Source organism: Schistocerca cancellata, chromosome 2 (genome assembly GCF_023864275.1).
Source record: "Schistocerca cancellata isolate TAMUIC-IGC-003103 chromosome 2, iqSchCanc2.1, whole genome shotgun sequence".
Lineage (NCBI taxonomy): Eukaryota > Metazoa > Arthropoda > Insecta > Orthoptera > Acrididae > Schistocerca > Schistocerca cancellata.
Window position 1 is genome coordinate 38558391 of NC_064627.1, and position 21253 is coordinate 38579643.

The window sequence follows — 21253 nt, forward strand, 5'->3', positions numbered from 1 at the left end:
ATTGCTGCCTCGGGCACCTTATGGTTGTTCTCCTGTGAGTCTAGATTATCGAATCGGACGCCAAACTGATAGTTAATTGTAACGTTCAGGGCCTCCGAATGTCGATGGAAAACACAAATTGCGTCCTGATTCAATACATCGTCCTCCAGACGACTTGTCTCCATGGGTCTATTGCTGCTCGGGCACCTTATGGTTGTTCTCCTGTGAGTCTAGATTATCGAATCGGACGCCAAACTGATACTTAATTGTAACGTTCAGGGCCTCTGAATGACGATGGAACACTCAAATTGCGTCCCGATTCAATACATCGTCCTCCAGACGACTTGACTCCATGGGTCTATTGCTGCCTCGGGCACCTTATGGTTGTTCTCCTGTGAGTCTAGATTATCGAATCGGACGCCAAACTGATAGTTAATTGTAACGTTCAGGGCCTCCGAATGTCGATGGAACACACAAATTGCGTCCCGATTCAATATATCGTCCTCCAGACGACTTGTCTCCATGGGTCTATTGCTGCTCGGGCACCTTATGGTTGTTCTCCTGTGAGTCTAGATTATCGAATCGGACGCCAAACTGATAGTTCATTGTAACGTTCAGGGCCTCCGAATGTCGATGGAAAACACAAATTGCGTCCTGATTCAATACATCGTCCTCCAGACGACTTGTCTCCATGCGTCTATTGCTGCTCGGGCACCTTATGGTTGTTCTCCTGTGAGTCTAGATTATCGAATCGGACGCCAAACTGATAGTTAATTGTAACGTTCAGGGCCTCTGAATGACGATGGAACACTCAAATTGCGTCCCGATTCAATACATCGTCCTCCAGACGACTTGTCTCCATGGGTCTATTGCTGCCTCGGGCACCTTATGGTTGTTCTCCTGTGAGTCTAGTTTATCGAATCGGACGCCAAACTGATAGTTAATTGTAACGTTCAGGGCCTCCGAATGTCGATGGAACACACAAATTGCGTCCCGATTCAATATATCGTCCTACAGACGACTTGTCTCCATGGGTCTATTGCTGCTCGGGCACCTTATGGTTGTTCTCCTGTGAGTCTAGATTATCGAATCGGACGCCAAACTGATAGTTAATTGTTACGTTCAGGGCCTCCGAATGTCGATGGAACACACAAATTGCGTCCCGATTCAATACATCGTCCTCCTGACGACTTGTCTCCATGGGTCTATTGCTGCTCGGGCACCTTATGGTTGTTCTCCTGTGAGTCTAGATTATCGGGGCATCTTATGGTCGTTCTCTTGTGAGTCTAGATTATCGAATCGGACTCAAACCTGATAGTTAATTGTAACGTTCAGGGACTCCTAATGACGATGGAGCACCAAAATTGCGTCCCGATTCAATACATCGTCCTCCAGCCAACTAATCTCCATGGGTCTATTCCTGCCTCGGGCACCTTTTGATCGTTGTCCTGTGAGACTAGATTATCGAATCGGACGCAAACCTGATGGTTAATTGCAACGTTCAGGGCCTCCTAATGACGATGCAACACTCAAATTGCGTAGAGATTCAATACATCGTCCTCCAGCCGACTTGTTTCCATGGGTCTATTGCTCCCTCAGGCACCTTATGGTCGTTCTCCTGTGAGACTAAATTATCGAATCGGACGCAAAACTGATAGTTAATTGCAACATCCAGGGCCTCCTAATGACGATGGAACACTCAAATTGCGTCACGATTCAATACATCGTCCTCCAGCCGACGCGTCTCCATGGGTCTATTGCTGCCTCATGCACCCTATCGTCGTTCTCGTGTGAGTCTAGATAATCGAATCGGACGCAAACCTGATAGTTAATTGTAATGTTCAGGGCCTCCTAATGACGATGGGACACTCAAATTGCGTCCCGATTAAATACATCGTCCTCCACCTGATTTATCTTCATGGGTCTATTGCTGCCTCCGGCACCTTATGGTCGTTCTCCTGTGAGTATAGATTATCGAATCGGACGCAAAACTGATAGTTAATTGTAACGTTCAGGGGCTCCTAATGACGATGGAACACTCAAATTGCGTCGCAATTCAATACATCGTCCTCCAGCCGACGTGTCTCCATGGGTCTATTGCTGCCTCGGGCACCTTATGGTCGTTCTCCTGTGAGTCTAGATTATCAAATCGGTCGCAAAACCGATAGTTAATTCAAACGTTCAGGGCCTCCTAATGACGATGGTACACTCAAATTGCGTCCCGATTCATTACATTGTCCTCCAACCGACTTGTCTCCCTGGGTCTATTGCTGCCTCGGGCACCTTATGGTCGTTCTCCTGTGAGTCTAGATTATTGAATCGGACGCAAAACTGACAGTTAATTGTAACGTTCAGGGCCTCCTAATGACGATGGAACACTCAAATTGCGTCCCGATTCAATACATCGTCCTCCAGCCGACTTGTCTACATGTGTCTATTGCTGTCTCGGGCACCTTATGGTCATTCCCCTGTCAGTCTAGATTATGGAATCGGACGCAAAACTGATAGTTAATTGTAACGTTCAGGGCCTCCTAATGACGATGGAACACCCAAATTGCGTCCCGATTCAATACATCGTCCTCCAACCGACTTTTCTCCATGGGTCTATTGCTGCATCGGGCACCTTATGGTCGTTCTCCTGTGAGTCTAGATTGTCGAATCCGACGCAAAACTGATAGTTAATTGTAACATTCAGGGCCTCCTAATGACGATGGAACACTCAAATTGCGTCCCGATTCAATACATCATCCTCCAGCCGACTTATCTCCATGGGTCTATTGCTGCCTCTGGCACCTTATGTTCGTTCTCCTGTGAGTCTAGATTATCGAATCGGACTCAAAACTGATAGTTAATTGTAACGTTCAGTGCCTCCTAATGACGATGGAATACTCGAATTGCGTCCCGATTCAATACATCGTCCTCCAGCCGACTTATCTCCATGGGTCTATGGCTGCCTCGGGCACCTTATGGTCGTACTCCTGTGAGTCTAGATTATCGAATCGGACGCAAAACTGATTGTTAATTGTAACGTTCAGGGCCTCCTAATGACGATGGAACACTCAAATTGCGTCCTGATTCAATACATCGTCATCCAGCCGACGTGTCTCCATGGGTCTATTGCTGCCCCGGGCACCTTATGGTCGTTCTCCTGTGTGTCTAGATTATCGAATCGGACGCAAAACTGATAGTTAATTGTAACGTTCAGGGCCTCCTAATGACGATGGAACACTCAAATTGCGTCCCGATTCAATACATCGTCCTCCAGCCGACTTGTCTGCATGGGTCTGTTGCTGCCTCGGGCACCTTATGGTCGTTCTATTGTGAGCCTAGATTATCGAATCGGACGCAAACCTGATAGTTAGTGTAACGTTCAGGGCCTCCTAATGACGATGGAACACTCTACTTGCGTCCCGATTCAATACATCGTCCTCCAGCCGACTTATCTCCATGGGTCTATTGCTGCCTCGGGCACCTTATGGTCGTTCTCCTGTGAGTCTAGATTATCGAATCGTACGCAAAACTGATAGTTAATTGTAACGTTCAGGGCCTCCTAATTACAATGGAACACTCAAATTGCGTCCCGATTCAATACATCGTCCTTTAGGCGACTTGTCTCCATGGTCCTATTGCTGCCTCGGGCACCTTATGGTCGTTCTCCTGTGGGTCTAGATTTTCGAATTGGACACAAAACTGATAGTTAATTGAAACGTTCAGGGCCTTCTAATGACGATGGAACACTCAAATTGCGTCCCGATTCAATACATCGTCCTTCGGCCTACTTATCTTTATGGGTCTATTACTGTCTCGGGCACCTTATGGTCGTTCTCCTGTGAGTCTAGATTATCGAATCGGACGCAAAACTGATAGTTAATTGTAACGTACAGGGCCTTATAATGACGATGGAACACTCAAATTGCGTCCCGATTCAATACATCGTCCTCCAGCCGACGTGTCTCCATGTGTCTATTGCTGCCTCGGGTACCTTATGGTCGTTCTCCTGTGAGTCTAGATTAACGAATTGGACGCAAAACTGATAGTTAATTGTAACGTTCAGGGCCTCCTAATGAGCATCGAACACTCAAATTGCGTCCCGATTCAATACATCGTCCTCCAACAGACTTGTCTCCATGGGTCTATTGCTGCCTCGGGCACCTTATGGTCGTTCTCCTGTGGGTCTAGATTATCCAATCGGACGCAAAACTGATAGTTAATTGTAACGTTCAGGGCCTCCTAATGACGATGGGACACTCAAATTGCGTCCCGATTCAATACATCGTCCTCCAGCCGACTTGTCTCCATGGGTCTATTCCTCCTCGGGCACCTTATGGTCGATCTCCTGTGAGTCTAGATTATCGAATCGGACGCAAAACTGATAGTTAATTGAAACGTTCAGGGCCTGCTAATGACGATGGATCACTCAAATTGAGTCGAGATTCAATACATCGTCCTCCAGCCGACTTATCTCCATGGGTCTATTGCTGCCTCGGGCACCATTCTGTCGTTCTCCTGTGAGTCTACATTATCGAATCGGACACAAAGCTGATAGTTAATTGTAACGTTCAGTGCCTCCTAATGACGATGGAACACTCAAATTGCGTCGAGATTCAATACATCGTCCTCCAGCCGACTTGTCTCCATGGGTCTATTGCTGCCTCGGGCACCTTATGGTCGTTCTCCTGTGAGTCTATATTATCGAATCGGACGCAAAACTGATAGTTAATCGTAACGTTCAGGGCCTCCTAATGACGATGGAACACTCAAATTGCGTCTTGATTGAATACATCGTCCTCCAGCCGACGTATATCCATGGGTCTATTGCTGCCTCGGGCACCTTATGTTCGTTCTCCTGTGAGTATAGATTATCGAATCGGACGTAAAACTGATAGTTAATTGTAACGTTCAGGGCCTCCTTATGACGATGGAACACTCAAATTGCGTCCCGATTCAATACATCGTCCTCCAACCGACTTGTCTCCATGGGTCTATTGCTGCTTCGGGCACCTTATGGTCGTTCTCCTGTGAGTGTAAATTATCGAATCGGACGCAAAACTGATAGTTAATTGTAACTTTCAGGGCCTCCTAATGATGATGGAACACTCAAATTGCGGCGAGATTCAATATATCGTCCTCCAGCCGACTTGTCTCTATGGGTCTATTGCTGCCTCAGGGACCTTATGGTCGTTCTCCTGTGAGTCTAGATTACCGAATCGAACGCAAAACGGATAGTTAATTGTAACGTTCAGGGCCTCCTAATGATGATGGAACACTCAAATTGCGTCCCAATTCAATATACATCGACCTCCAGCCAACGTGCCTCCATGGGTCTATTGCTGCCTCGGGCACCTTATAGTCGATCTCCTGTGAGTCTACATTTTCGAATCGGACACAAAACTGATAGTTAATTGTAACGTTCAGGGCCTCCTAATGACGATGGAACACTCAAATTGCGTCGAGATTCAATACATCGTCCTCCAGCCGACTTGTCTCCATGGGTCTATTGCTTCCTCGGGCACCTTATGGTCGTTCTCCTGTGAGTCTAGATTATCGAATCGGACGCAAAACTGATAGTTAATTGTAACGTTCAGGGCCTCCTAATGACGATGGAACACTCAAATTGCGTCGAGATTCAATACAATGTCCTCCAGGCGACTTGTCTCCATGTGTCTATTGCTGTCTCGGGCACCTTATGGTCGCTATCCTGTGGGTTTAGATTTTCGAATTGGACACAAAACTGGTAGTTAATTGTAACGTTCAGGGCCTCCTAATGACGATGGAACACTCAAATTGCGTCCCGATTCAATACATCGTTCTCCAGCCGACTTATCTCCATGGGTCTATTGCTGCCTCGAGCACCTTATGTTCGTTCTCCTGTGAGTCTAGATTATCGAATCGGACGCAAAACTGATAGCTAATTGTAACGTTTGGGGCCTGCTAATGACGATGGGATACTCTTATTGCGTCCCGATTCAATACATCGTCCTCCAGCCGACTTATCTCCATGGGTCTATTACTGCCTCGGGCACCTTATGGTCGTACTCCTGTGAGTCTAGATTATTGAATCGGTCGCAAAACTGATAGTTAATTGTAACTTTCAGGGCCTCCTAATGACGATGGAACACTCAAATTGCGTCCCAGTTCAATACATCGTCCTCCAGCCAACGTGTCTCCATGGGTCTATTGCTGCCCCGGGCACCTTATGGTCGTTCTCCTGTGTGTCTAGATTATCGAAGCGGACGCAAAACTGATAGTTAATTGTAACGTTCAGGGCCTCCTAATGACGATGGAACACTCAAATTGCGTCCCGATTCAATACAACGTCCTCCAGCCGACTTGCCTGCATGGGTCTATTGATGCCTCGGGCACCTCCGGGTCGTTCTATTGTGAGTCTAGATTATCAAATCGGACGTAAAACTGATAGTTAATTGTAACGTTCAGGGCCTCCAAATGACGATGGAACACTCAAATTGCGTCCCGATTCAATACATCATCTTCCAACAGACTTGTCTCCATGGGTATATTGCTGCCTCGGGCACCTTATGGTTGTTCTCCTGTGAGTCTAGATTTTCGACTCGGACGCAAAAGTCATAGTTAATTGTAACGTTCTGGGCCTCCAATGACGATGGAATACTCATATTGTGTCCCGATTCAATACATCGACCTGAAGCCGGCTTGTCTCCATGGGTGTATTCCTGCCTCGGGCACCTTTTGGTCGTTCTCCTGTGAGTCTAGATTATCGAATCGGACGCAAAACTGATAGTTAATTGCAACGTTCAGGGCCTCCTAATGACGATGGAAAACCCAAATTGCGTCGAGATTCAATACATCGTCCTCCAGCCGACTTGTCTCCATGGGTCCATTGCTGCCCCGGGCACCATATGGTCTTTCTCCTGTGGGTCTAGATTTTCGAATTAGACACAAAACAGATAGTTAATTGTAACGTTCAGGGCCTCCTAATGACGATGGAACACTCAAATTGCGTCCCAGTTCAATACATCGTCCTCCAGCCGACGTGTCTCCATGGGTCTATTGCTGCCCCGGGTACCTTATGGTCGTTCTCCTGTGTGTCTAGATTATCGAAGCGGACGCAAAACTGATAGTTAATTGTAACGTTCAGGGCCTCCTAATGACGATGGAACACTCAAATTGCGTCCCGATTCAATACATCGTCCACCAGCCGACGTGTCTCCATGGGTCTATTGCTGCCCCGGGCACCGATGTATTGGTCGTTCTCCTGTGTGTCTAGATTATCGAATCGGACGCAAAACTGATAGTTAATTCTAACGTTCAGGGCCTCCTAATGACGATGGAACACTCAAATTTCGTCCCGATTGAATACATCGTCCTCCAGCCAACTTGTCTGCATGGGTCGATTCCTCGCTCGGGCACCTTATGGTCGTTCTATTGTGAGTCTAGATTATCGAATCGGACGCAAACCTGATAGTTAATTGTAACGTTCAGGGCCTCCTAATGACGATGGAACACTCAAATTGCGTCCCGAATCAATACATCGTCCTCCAACAGACTTGCGTCCATGGGTCTATTGCTACCTCGGGCACCTTATGGTTGGTCTCTTGTGAGTCTAGATTTACGACTCGGACGCAAACCTGATAGTCAATTGTAACGTTCAGGGCCTCCTAATGACGACGGATTACTCAAATTGTGTCCCGATTCAATACATCGACCTGAAGCCGACTTGTCTCCATTGGTCTATTCCTGCCTCGGGCACCTTATGGTTGTTCTACTGTGAGTCTAGATTATCGATACGGACACAAAACTGATAGTTAATTGCAACGTTCAGGGCCTCCTAATGACGTTGGAACACTCAAATTGCGTCGAGATTCAATACATCGTCCTCCGGCCGACTTGTCTCCATGGGTCTATTGCTGCCTCGGGCACCTTATGGTCGTTCTCCTGTGGGTCTAGATTTTCGAATTGGACACAAAACTGATAGTTAATTGCAACGTTCAGGGCCTCCTAATGACGATGGAACACTCAAATTGCGTCCCGGTTCAATAAAACGTCCTCCAACCGACTTGTCTCCATGGGTATATTGCTGCCTCGTGCACCTTATGGTCGTCCTCCTGTGAGTCTAGATTATCGAATCGGATGCAAAACTGATAGTTAATTGTAACGTTCAGGGCCTCCTAATGACGATGGAACACTCAAATTGCGTCGAGGTTCAATACATCGTCCTCCAGCCGACTTGCTTCCATGGGCCTATAGCTGCCTCGAGCACCTTATGGTCGTTGTCCTGTGAGTCTAGATTATCGAATCGGTCGCAAAACTGATAGTTAATTGTAACGTTCAGGGCCTCCTAATGACGATGGAACACTCAAATTGCGTCCCGATTCAATACATCATCCTCCAGCCGACTTATCTCCATGGGTCTATTGCTGCCTCTGGCACCTTATGTTCGTTCTCCCGTGAGTCTAGATTATCGAATCGGACGCAAAACTGAAAGTTAATTGTAACGTTCAGAGCCTCCTAATGACGATGGAATACTCGAATTGCGTCCCGATTCAATACATCGTCCTCCAGCCGACTTTACTCCATGGGTCCATTGCTGCCTCGGGCACCTTATGGTCGTTCTCCTGTGAGTCTAGATTATCGAATCGGACACAAAACTGATTGTCAATTGTAACGTTCAGGGCCTCCTAATGACGATGGAACACTCAAATTGCGTCCTGATTCAATACATCGTCATCCAGCCGACGTGTCTCCATGGATCTATTGCTGCCCCGTGCACCTTATGGTCGTTCTCCTGTGTGTCTAGATTATCGAATCGGACGCAAAACTGATAGTTAATTGTAACGTTCAGGGCCTCCTAATGACGATGGAACACTCAAATTGCGTCCCGATTCAATACAACGTCCTCCAGCCGACTTGTCTGCATGGGTCTGTTGCTGCCTCGGGCACCTTATGGTCGTTCTATTGTGAGCCTAGATTATCGAATCGGACGCAAACCTGATAGTTAATGTAACGTTCAGGGTCTCCTAATGACGATGGAACACTCTAATTGCGTCCCGATTCAATACATCGTCCTCCAGCCTACTTATCTCCATGGGTCTATTGCTGCCTCGGGCACCTTATGGTCGTTCTCCTGTGAGTCTAGATTATCGAATCGTACGCAAAACTGATAGTTAATTGTAACGTTCAGGGCCTCCTCATTACAATGGAACACTCAAATTGCATCCCGATTCAATAAATCGTCCTCCAGGCGACTTGTCTCCATGGGCCTATTGCTGCCTCGGGCACCTTATGGTCGTTCTCCTGTGGGTCTAGATTTTCGAATTGGACACAAAACTGATAGTTAATTGTAACGTTCAGGGCCTCCTAATTACGATGGAACACTCAAATTGCGTCCCGATTCAATACATCGTCCTTCGGCCTACTTATCTTTATGGGTCTATTGCTGTCTCGGGCACCTTATGGTCGTTCTCCTGTGAGTCTAGATTATCGAATCGGACGCAAAACTGATAGTTAATTGTAACATACAGGGACTCCTAATGACGATGGAACACTCAAATTGCGTCCCGATTCAATACATCGTCCTCCAGCCGACGTGTCTCCATGTGTCTATTGCTGCCTCGGGTACCTTATGGTCGTTCTCCTGTGAGTCTAGATTAACGAATTGGACGCAAAACTGATAGTTAATTGTAACGTTCAGGGCCTCCTAATGACGATCGAACACTCAAATTGCGTCCCGATTCAATACATCGTCCTCCAACAGACTTGTCTCCATGGGTCTATTGCTGCCTCGGGCACCTTATAGTCGTTCTCCTGTGGGTCTAGATAATCCAATCGGAAGCAAAACTGATAGTTAATTGTAACGTTCAGGGCCTCCTAATGACGATGGAACACTCAAATTGCGTCCCGATTCAATACATCGTCCTCCAGCCGACTTGTCTCCATGGGTCTATTCCTCCTCGGGCACCTTATGGACGATCTCCTGTGAGTCTAGTTTATCGAATCGGACGCAAAACTGATAGTTAATTGTAACGTTCACGGCCTCCTAATGACGATGGAACACTCAAATTGCGTCCCGATTCAATACATCGTCCTCCAGCCGACTTATCTCCATGGGTCTATTGCTGCCTCGGGCACCTTCCTGTCGTTCTCCTGTAAATCTACATTATCGAATCGGACACAAAGCTGATAGTTAATTGTAACGTTCAGTGCCTCCTAATGACGATGGAACACTCAAATTGCGTCGAGATTCAATACATCGTCCTCCAGCCGACTTGTCTCCATGGGTCTATTGCTGCCTCGGGCACCTTATGGTCGTTCTCCTGTGAGCCTATATTATCGAATCGGACGCAAAACTGATAGTTAATCGTAACGTTCAGGGCCTCCTAATGACGATGGAACACTCAAATTGCGTCTTGATTCAATACATCGTCCTCCAGCCGACGTATATCCATGGGTCTATTGCTGCCTCGGGCACCTTATGTTCGTTCTCCTGTGAGTATAGATTATCGAATCGGACGTAAAACTGATAGTTAATTGTAACGTTCAGGGCCTCCTTATGACGATGGAACACTCAAATTGCGTCCCGATACAATACATCGTCCACCAACCGACTTGTCTCCATGGGTCTATTGCTGCTTCGGGCACCTTATGGTCGTTCTCCTGTGAGTGTAAATTATCGAATCGGACGCAAAACTGATAGTTAATTGTAACGGTCAGGGCCTCCTAATGATGATGGAACATTCAAAATGCGTCCCGATTCAATACATCGACCTCCATTCAACGTGCCTCCATGGGTCTATTGCTGCCTCGGGCACCTTATAGTCGATCTCCTGTGAGTCTACATTTTCGAATCGGACACAAAACTGATAGTTAATTGTAACGTTCAGGGCCTCCTAATGACGATGGAACACTCAAATTGCGTCGAGATTCAATACATCGTCCTCCAGCCGACTTGTCTCCATGGGTCTATTGCTTCCTCGGGCACCTTATGGTCGTTCTCCTGTGAGTCTAGATTATCGAATCGGACGCAAAACTGATAGTTAATTGTAACGTTCAGGGCCTCCTAATGACGATGGAACACTCAAATTGCGTCGAGATTCAATACAATGTCCTCCAGGCGACTTGTCTCCATGTGTCTATTGCTGTCTCGGGCACCTTATGGTCGCTCTCCTGTGGGTTTAGATTTTCGAATTGGACACAAAACTGATAGTTAATTGTAACGTTCAGGGCCTCCTAATGACGATGGAACACTCAATTTGCGTCTTGATTCAATACATCGTCCTCCAACCGACTTGTCCCCATGGGTATATTGCACCTCAGGCACCTTATGGTCGTCCTACTGTGAGTCTAGATTATCGAATCGGACGCAAAACTGATATTAAATTGTAACGTTCATGGCCTCCTAATGACGATGGAACACTCAAACTGCGTCGAGTTTCAATACATCGTCCTCCAGCCGACTTGTCTGCATGGGTCTATTGCTGCCTCGAGCACCTTATGGTCATTGTCCTGTGAGTCTAGATTATCGAATCGGACGCTAACCTGATAGTTAATTGTAACGTTTAGGGCCTCCTAATGACGATTGAACTCTCAAATTGCGTCCCGATACAATACATCGTCCTCCAGCCGACTTGTCTGCATGGGTCTATTGCTGCCTCGAGCACCTTATGGTCATTGTCCTGTGAGTCTAGATTATCGAATCGGACGCTAACCTGATAGTTAATTGTAACGTTTAGGGCCTCCTAATGACGATTGAACTCTCAAATTGCGTCCCGATTCAATACATCGTCCTCCAGCCGACTTATCTCCATGGGTCTATTACTGCCTCGGGCACCTTATGGTCGTACTCCTGTGAGTCTAGATTATTGAATCGGTCGCAAAACTGATAGTTAATTGTAACGTTCAGGGCCTCCTAATGACGATGGAACACTCAAATTGCGTCCCGGTTCAATACATCGTCCTCCAGCTGACGTGTATCCATGGGTCTATTGCTGCCCCGGGCACCTTATGGTCGTTCTCCTGTGTGTCTAGATTATCGAATCGGACGCTAAACTGATAGTTTATTGTAACGTTCAGGGCCTCCTAATGACGATTGAACACTCAAATTGCGTCCCGATTCAATACATCGTCCTCCAGCCGACCTATCTCCATGGGTCTATTGCTGCCTCGGGCACCTTATGTTCGTTTTCCTGTGAGACTATATTATCGAATCGGACGCAAAACTGATAGCAAATTGTAACGTTCAGTGCCTCCTAATGACGATGGAATACTCAAATTGCGTCCCGATTCAATACATCGTCCTCCTGCCGACTTATGTCCATGGGTCTATTGCTGCCTCCGGCACCTTATGATCGTACTCCTGTGAGTCTAGATTATCGAATCAGACGCAAAACTGATAGTTTATTGTAGCGTACAGGGCCTCCTAATGACGATGGAACACTCAAATTGCGTCCCGATTCAATACATCGTCCACCAGCCGACGTGTCTCCATGGGTCTATTGCTGCCCCGGGCACCGATGTATTGGTCGTTCTCCTGTGTGTCTAGATTATCGAATCGGACGCTAACCTGATAGTTAATTGTAACGTTCAGGGCCTCCTAATGACGATGGATTACTCAAATAGTGTCCCGATTCAATACATCGACCTGAAGCCGACATGTCTCCATGGGTCTATTGTTGCCTCGGGCACCTTATCGTCGTTCTCCTGTGGGTCTAGATTTTCGAATTGGACGTAAACCTGATAGTTAATTGTAACGTTCAGGGCCTCCAAATGACGATGGAACACTGAAATTGCGTCCCGATTCAATAAAACGTCATCCAACCGACTTGTCCCCATGGGTATATTGCTGCCTCGGGCACCTTATGTTCGTCCTCCTGTGAGTCCAGATTATCGAATCGGATGCAAAACTGATAGTTAATTGTAACGTTCAGGGCCTCTCAATGACGATGGAACACTCAAATTGCGTCGACGTTCAATACATCGTCCTCCAGCCGACTTGCTTCCATGGGCCTATAGCTGCCTCGAGCACCTTATGGTCGTTGTCCTGTGAGTCTGGATTATCGAATCGGACGCAAAACTGATAGTTAATTGTAACGTTCAGGGCCTCCTAATGACGATGGAACACTCACATTGCGTCCCGATTCAATACATCATCCTCCAGACGACTTATCTCCATGGGTCTATTGCTGCCTCTGGCACCTTATGTTCGTTCTCCTGCGAGTCTAGATTATCGAATCGGACGCAAAACTGATAGTTAATTGTAACGTTCAGTGCCTCCTAATGACGATGGAACACTCAAATTGCGTCCTGATTCAATACATCGTCATCCAGCCGACGTGTCTCCATGGGTCTATTGCTGCCCCGGGCAGCTTATGGTCGTTCTCCTGTGTGTCTAGATTATCGAATCGGACGCAAAACTGATAGTTAATTGTAACGTTCAGGGCCTCCTAATGACGATGGAACACTCAAATTGCGTCCCGATTCAATACATCGTCCTCCAACCGACTTGTCTGCATGGGTCTGTTGCTGCCTCGGGCACCTTATGGTCGTTCTATTGTGAGCCTAGATTATCGAATCGGACGCAAACCTGATAGTTAATGTAACATTCAGGGCCTCCTAATGACGATGGAACACTCTAATTGCGTCCCGATTCAATACATCGTCCTCCAGCCGACTTATCTCTATGGGTCTATTGCTGCCTCGGGCACCTTATGGTCGTACTCCTGTGAGTCTAGATTATCGAATCGCACGCAAACCTGATAGTTAATTGTAACGTTCAGGGCCTCCTAATTACAATGGAACACTCAAATTGCGTCCCGATTCAATACATCATCCTCCAGGCGACTTGTCTCCCTGGGTCTATTGCTGCCTCGGGCACCTTATGGTCGTTCTCCTGTGGGTATAGATTTTCGAATTGGACACAAAACTGATAGTTAATTGTAACGTTCAGGGCCTCCTAATGATGATGGAACACTCAAATTGCGTCCCGATTCAATACATCGACCTCCAGCCGATTTATCTCCATTGGTCTATTGCTGCCTCGGGCACCTTATGGTCGTTCTCCTGTGAGTCTAAATTTTCGAATTGGACACAGAACTGATAGTTAATTGTAACGTTCAGGTCCTCCTGATGACGATGGAACACTCTAATTGTGTCGAGATTCAATACATCGACCTCCAGCCGACTTGTCTCCATGGGTATATTGCTGTCTCGGGCACCTTATGATCGTTCTCCTGTGAGTCTAGATTATCGAATCGGACGCAAAACTGATAATTAATTGTAACGTTCAGGGACTCCTAATGACGATGGGTCTCTCAAATTGCGTCCCGATTCAATACATCGTCCTCCAGCCTACTTATCTCCATGGGTCTATTGCTGCCTCGGGCAACTTATGTTCGTTCTCCTGTGAGTCTAGATTATCGAATCGGACGCAAAACTGATAGCTAATTGTAACGTTTGGGGCCTCCTAATGACGATGGAATACTCTTATTGCGTCCCGATTCAATACATCGTCCTCCAGCCGACTTATCTCCATGGGTCTATTACTGCCTCGGGCACCTTATGGTCGTACTCCTGTGAGTCTAGATTATTGAATCGGTCGCAAAACTGATAGTTAATTGTAACGTTCAGGGCCTCCTAATGACGATGGAACACTCAAATTGCGTCCCGGTTCAATTCATCGTCCTCCAGCTGACGTGTCTCCATGGGTCTATTGCTGCCCCGGGCACCTTATGGTCGTTCTCCTGTGTGTCTAGATTCTCGAAGCGGACGCAAAACTGATAGTTAATTGTAACGTTCAGGGCCTCCTAATGACGATGGAACACTCAAATTGCGTCCCGATTCAATACATCGTCCTCCAGCCGACTTGCCTGCATGGGTCTATTGCTGCCTCGGGCACCTCCGGGTCGTTCTATTGTGAGTCTAGATTATCGAATCGGACGTAAACCTGATAGTTAATTGTAACGTTCAGGGCCTCCAATGACGATGGAGTACTCATATTGTGTCCCGATTCAATACATCGACCTGAAGCCGACTTGTCGCCATGGGTCTATTCCTGCCTCGGGCACCTTATGGTCGTTCTCCTGTGAGTCTAGATTATCGAATCGGACGCAGAACTGATAGTTAATTGCAACGTTCAGGGCCTCCTAATGACGATGGAAAACCCAAATTGCGTCGAGAATCAATACATCGTCCTCCAGCCGACTTGTCTCCATGGGTCCATTGCTGCCTCGGGCACCTTATGGTCGTTCTCCTGTGGGTCTAGATTTTCGAATTAGACACAAAACTGATAGTTAATTGTAACATTCAGGGCCTCCTAATGACGATGAATCACTCAAATTGCGTCCCGATTCAATGCATCGACCTCCAGCCGACTTGTGTCCATCGGTCTATTGCAGCCTCGGGCACCTTATGGTCGTTCTCCTGTGAGTCTAAATTTACGAATCGGACACAGAACTGATAGTTAATTGTAACGTTCAGGGCGTCCTAATGACGATGGAACACTCAAATTGCGTCGAGGTTCAAACATCGTCCTCCAGCCGACTTGTCTCCATGGCTCTATTGCTGCCTCGAGCACCTTATGGTCGTTGTCCTGTGAGTCTAGATTATCGAATCGGACGCTAAACTGATAGTTAATTGTAACGTTCAGGGCCTCCTAATGACGATTGAACACTCAAATTGCGTCCCGATTCAATACATCGTCCTCCAGCCGACCTATCTCCATGGGTCTATTGCTGCCTTGGGCACCTTATGTTCGTTCTCCTGTGAGACTATATTATCGAATCGGACGCAAAACTGATAGCAAATTGTAACGTTCAGTGCCTCCTAATGACGATGGAGCTCTCAAATAGCGTCCCGATTCAATACATCGTCCTCCTGCCGACTTATATCCATGGGTCTATTGCTGCCTCCGGCACCTTATGATCGTACTCCTGTGGGTCTAGATTATCGAATCGGACGCAAAACTGATAGTTTATTGTAGCGTTCAGGGCCTCCTAATGACGATGGAACACTCAAATTGCGTCCCGATTCAATACATCGTCCACCAGCCGACGTGTCTCCATGGGTCTATTGCTGCCCCGTGCACCGATGTATTGGTCGTTCTCCTGTGTGTCTAGATTATCGAATCGGACGCAAAACTGATAGGTAATTCTAACGTTCAGGGCCTCCCAATGACGATGGATCACTCAAATTGCGTCCCGATTCAATACATCGTCCTCCAGCCGACTTGTCTGCATGGGTCCGTTGCTGCCTCGGGCACCTTATGGTCGTTCTATTGTGAGCCTAGTTTATCGAATCGGACGCAAACCTGATAGTTAATGTAACGTTCAGGGCCTCCTAATGACGATGGAACACTCTAATTGCGTCCCGATTCAATACATCGTCGTCCAGCCGACTTATCTCAATGTGTCTATTGCTGCCTCGGGCACCTTATGGTCGTTCTCCTGTGAGTCTAGAATATCGAATCGGACGCAAAACTGATAGTTAATTGTAACGTTCAGGGCCTCCTAATTACAATGGAACACTCAAATAGCGTCCCGATTCAATACATCGTCCCCCAGGCGACTTGTCTCCCTGGGTCTATTGCTGCCTCGGGCACCTTATGGTCGTTCTCCTGTGGGTCTAGATTTTCGAATTGGACACAAAACTGATAGTTAATTGTAACGTTCAGGGACTCCTAATGACGATGGAACACTCAAATTGCGTCCCGATTCAATACATCGACCTCCAGCCGATTTATCTCCATTGGTCTATTGCTGCCTCAGGCACCTTATGGTCGTTCTCCTGTGAGTCTAAATTTTCGAATCGGACACAGAACTGATAGTTAATTGTAACGTTCAGGGCCTCCTAATGACGATGGAACACTCAAATTGCGTCCCGATTCATGGCAACGTCCTCCAGCCGACTTATGCCCATGGGTCTATTGCTGCCTCGGGCACCTTATGGTCGTTCTCCTGTGAGTCTAGATTATCGAATCGGACGCAAAACTGATAGTTAATTGTAACGTTCACGGCCTCCTAATGACGATGGAACACTCAAATTGCGTCCCGATTCAATACTTCGTCCTCCAGCCGACGTGTCTCCATGGGTCTATTGCTGCCTCGGGCACCTTATGGTCGTTCTCCTGTGTGTCTAGATTATCGAATCGGACGCAAAACTGATAGTTAATTGCAACGTTCAGGGCCACCTAATGACGATGGAACACTCAAATTGCGTCCCGATTCAACACATCGTCCTCCAGCCGACTTGTCTCCATGGGTCTATTGCTGCCTCGGGCACCTTATGTTCGTTCTCCTGTGAGTCTAGATTATCGAATTGGACACAACACTGATAGTTAATTGTAAAGTTCAGGGCCTCCTAATGACGATGGAACACTCAAATTGCGTCCCGATTCAATACATCATCCTCTAGCCGAATTAACTCCATGGGTCTATTGCTGCCTCTGGCACCTTATGTTCGTTCTCCTGTGAGTCTAGATTATCGAATCGGACGCAAAACTGATAGTTAATTGTAACGTTCAGTGCCTCCTAATGACGATGGAATACTCGAATTGCGTCCCGATTCAATACATCGTCCTCCAGCCGTCTTATCTCCATGGGTCTATTGCTGCCTCGGGCACCTTATGGTCGTTCTCCTGTGAGTCTAGATTATCGAATCGGACGCAAAACTGATAGTTAATTGTAACGTTCAGGGCCTCCTAATGACGATAGAACACTCAAATTGCGTCGAGGTTCAATACACCGTCCTCCAGCCGACTTGCTTCCATGGGCCTATAGCTGCCTCGAGCACCTTATGGTCGTTGTCCTGTGTGTCTAGATTATCGAATCGGACGCAAAACTGATAGTTAATTGTAACGTTCAGTGCCTCCTAATGACGATGGAATACTCGAATTGTGTCCCGATTCAATACATCATCCTCCAGCCGAATTATCTCCATGGCTCTATTGCTGCCTCGAGCACCTTATGGTCGTTGTCCTGTGAGTCTAGATTATCGAATCGGACGCTAAACTGATAGTTAATTGTAACGTTCAGGGCCTCCTAATGACGATTGAACACTCAAATTGCGTCCCGATTCAATACATCGTCCTCCAGCCGACCTATCTCCATGGGTCTATTGCTGCCTTGGGCACCTTATGTTCGTTCTCCTGTGAGACTATATTATCGAATCGGACGCAAAACTGATAGCAAATTGTAACGTTCAGTGCCTCCTAATGACGATGGAGCTCTCAAATTGCGTCCCGATTCAATACATCGTCCTCCTGCCGACTTATATCCATGGGTCTATTGCTGCCTCCGGCACCTTATGATCGTACTCCTGTGGGTCTAGATTATCGAATCGGACGGAAAACTGATAGTTTATTGTAGCGTTCAGGGCCTCCTAATGACGATGGAACACTCAAATTGCGTCCCGATTCAATACATCGTCCACCAGCCGACGTGTCTCCATGGGTCTATTGCTGCCCCGTGCACCGATGTATTGGTCGTTCTCCTGTGTGTCTAGATTATCGAATCGGACGCAAAACTGATAGGTAATTCTAACGTTCAGGGCCTCCTAATGACGATGGATCACTCAAATTGCGTCCCGATTCAATACATCGTCCTCCAGCCGACTTGTCTGCATGGGTCCGTTGCTGCCTCGGGCACCTTATGGTCGTTCTATTGTGAGCCTAGTTTATCGAATCGGACGCAAACCTGATAGTTAATGTAACGTTCAGGGCCTCCTAATGACGATGGAACACTCTAATTGCGTCCCGATTCAATACATCGTCGTCCAGCCGACTTATCTCAATGGGTCTATTGCTGCCTCGGGCACCTTATGGTCGTTCTCCTGTGAGTCTAGAATATCGAATCGGACGCAAAACTGATAGTTAATTGTAACGTTCAGGGCCTCCTAATTACAATGGAACACTCAAATAGCGTCCCGATTCAATACATCGTCCCCCAGGCGACTTGTCTCCCTGGGTCTATTGCTGCCACGGGCACCTTATGTTCGTTCTCCTGTGGGTCTAGATTTTCGAATTGGACACAAAACTGATAGTTAATTGTAACGTTCAGGGACTCCTAATGACGATGGAACACTCAAATTGCGTCCCGATTCAATACATCGACCTCCAGCCGATTTATCTCCATTGGTCTATTGCTGCCTCAGGCACCTTATGGTCGTTCTCCTGTGAGTCTAAATTTTCGAATCGGACACAGAACTGATAGTTAATTGTAACGTTCAGGGCCTCCTAATGACGATGGAACACTCAAATTGCGTCCCGATTCAATGCATCGTCCTCCAGCCGACTTATGCCCATGGGTCTATTGCTGCCTCGGGCACCTTATGGTCGTTCTCCTGTGAGTCTAGATTATCGAATCGGACGCAAAACTGATAGTTAATTGTAACGTTCACGGCCTCCTAATGACGATGGAACACTCAAATTGCGTCCCGATTCAATACTTCGTCCTCCAGCCGACGTGTCTCCATGGGTCTATTGCTGCCTCGGGCACCTTATGGTCGTTCTCCTGTGTGTCTAGATTATCGAATCGGACGCAAAACTGATAGTTAATTGCAACGTTCAGGGCCACCTAATGACGATGGAACACTCAAATTGCGTCCCGATTCAACACATCGTCCTCCAGCCGACTTGTCTCCATGGGTCTATATCTGCCTCGGGCACCTTATGGTCGATCTCCTGTGTTCCTAGATTTTCGAATTGGACACAACACTGATAGTTAATTGTAAAGTTCAGGGCCTCCTAATGACGATGGAACACTCAAATTGCGTCCCGATTCAATACATCATCCTCCAGCCGAATTATCTCCATGGGTCTATTGCTGCCTCTGGCACCTTATGTTCGTTCTCCTGTGAGTCTAGATTATCGAATCGGACGCAAAACTGATAGTTAATTGTAACGTTCAGTGCCTCCTAATGACGATGGAATACTCGAATTGCGTCCCGATTCAATACATCGTCCTCCAGCCGTCTTATCTCCATGGGTCTATTGCTGCCGCGGGCACCTTATGGTCGTTCTCCTGTGAGTCTAGATTATCGAATCGGACGCAAAACTGATAGTTAATTGTAACGTTCAGGGCCTCCTAATGACGATGGAACACTCAAATTGCGTCGAGGTTCAATACACCGTCCTCCAGCCGACTTGCTTCCATGGGCCTATAGCTGCCTCGAGCACCTTATGGTCGTTGTCCTGTGTGTCTAGATTATCGAATCGGACGCAAAACTGATAGTTAATTGTAAAGTTCAGGGCCTCCTAATGACGATAGAACACTCAAATTGCGTCCCGATTCAATACATCATCCTCCAGCCGAATTATCTCCATGGGTCTATTGCTGCCTCTGGCACCTTATGTTCGTTCTCCTCTGAGTCTAGATTATCGAATCGGACGCAAAACTGATAGTTAATTGTAACGTTCAGTGCCTCCTAATGACGATGGAATACTCGAATTGTGTCCCGATTCAATACATCGTCCTCCAGGAGTCTTATCTCCATGGGTCTATTGCTGCCTCGGGCACCTTATGGTCGTTCTCCTGTGAGTCTAGATTATCGAATCGGACGCAAAACTGATAGTTAATTGTAACGTTCAGGGCCTCCTAATGACGATGGAACACTCAAATTGCGTCCCGATTCAATACATCGACCTCCAGCCGATTTATCTCCATTGGTCTATTGCTGCCTCGGGCACCTTATGGTCGTTCTCCTGTGAGTCTAAATTTTCGAATCGGACACAGAACTGATAGTTAATTGTAACGTTCAGGTCCTCCTGATGACGATGGAACACTCTAATTGTGTCGAGAATCAATACATCGACCTCCAGCCGACTTGTCTCCATGGGTATATTGCTGCCTCGGGCACCTTATGATCGTTCTCCTGTGAGTCTAGATTATCGAATCGGACCCAAAACTGATAATTAATTGTAACGTTCAGGGCCTCCTAATGACGATGGATCTCTCAAATTGCGTCCCGATTCAGTACATCGTCCTCCAACCCACTTGTCTCGATGGGTATATTGCTGCCTCGGGCACTTTATGGTCGTCCTCCAGTGAGTCTAGATTATCGAATCGGATGCAAAACTGATATTTAATTGTAACGTTCAGGGCCTCCTAATGACGATGGAACACTGAAATTGCGTCGTGGTTCAATACATCGTCCTAGATCCGACTTGTCTCCATGGGTCTATTGCTGCCTCGAGCACCTTATGGTCGTTGTCCTGTGAGTGTAGATTATCGAATCGGACGCTAAACTGATAGTTAATTGTAACGTTCAGGGCCTCCTAATGACGATGGAACACTCAAATTGCGTCCCGATT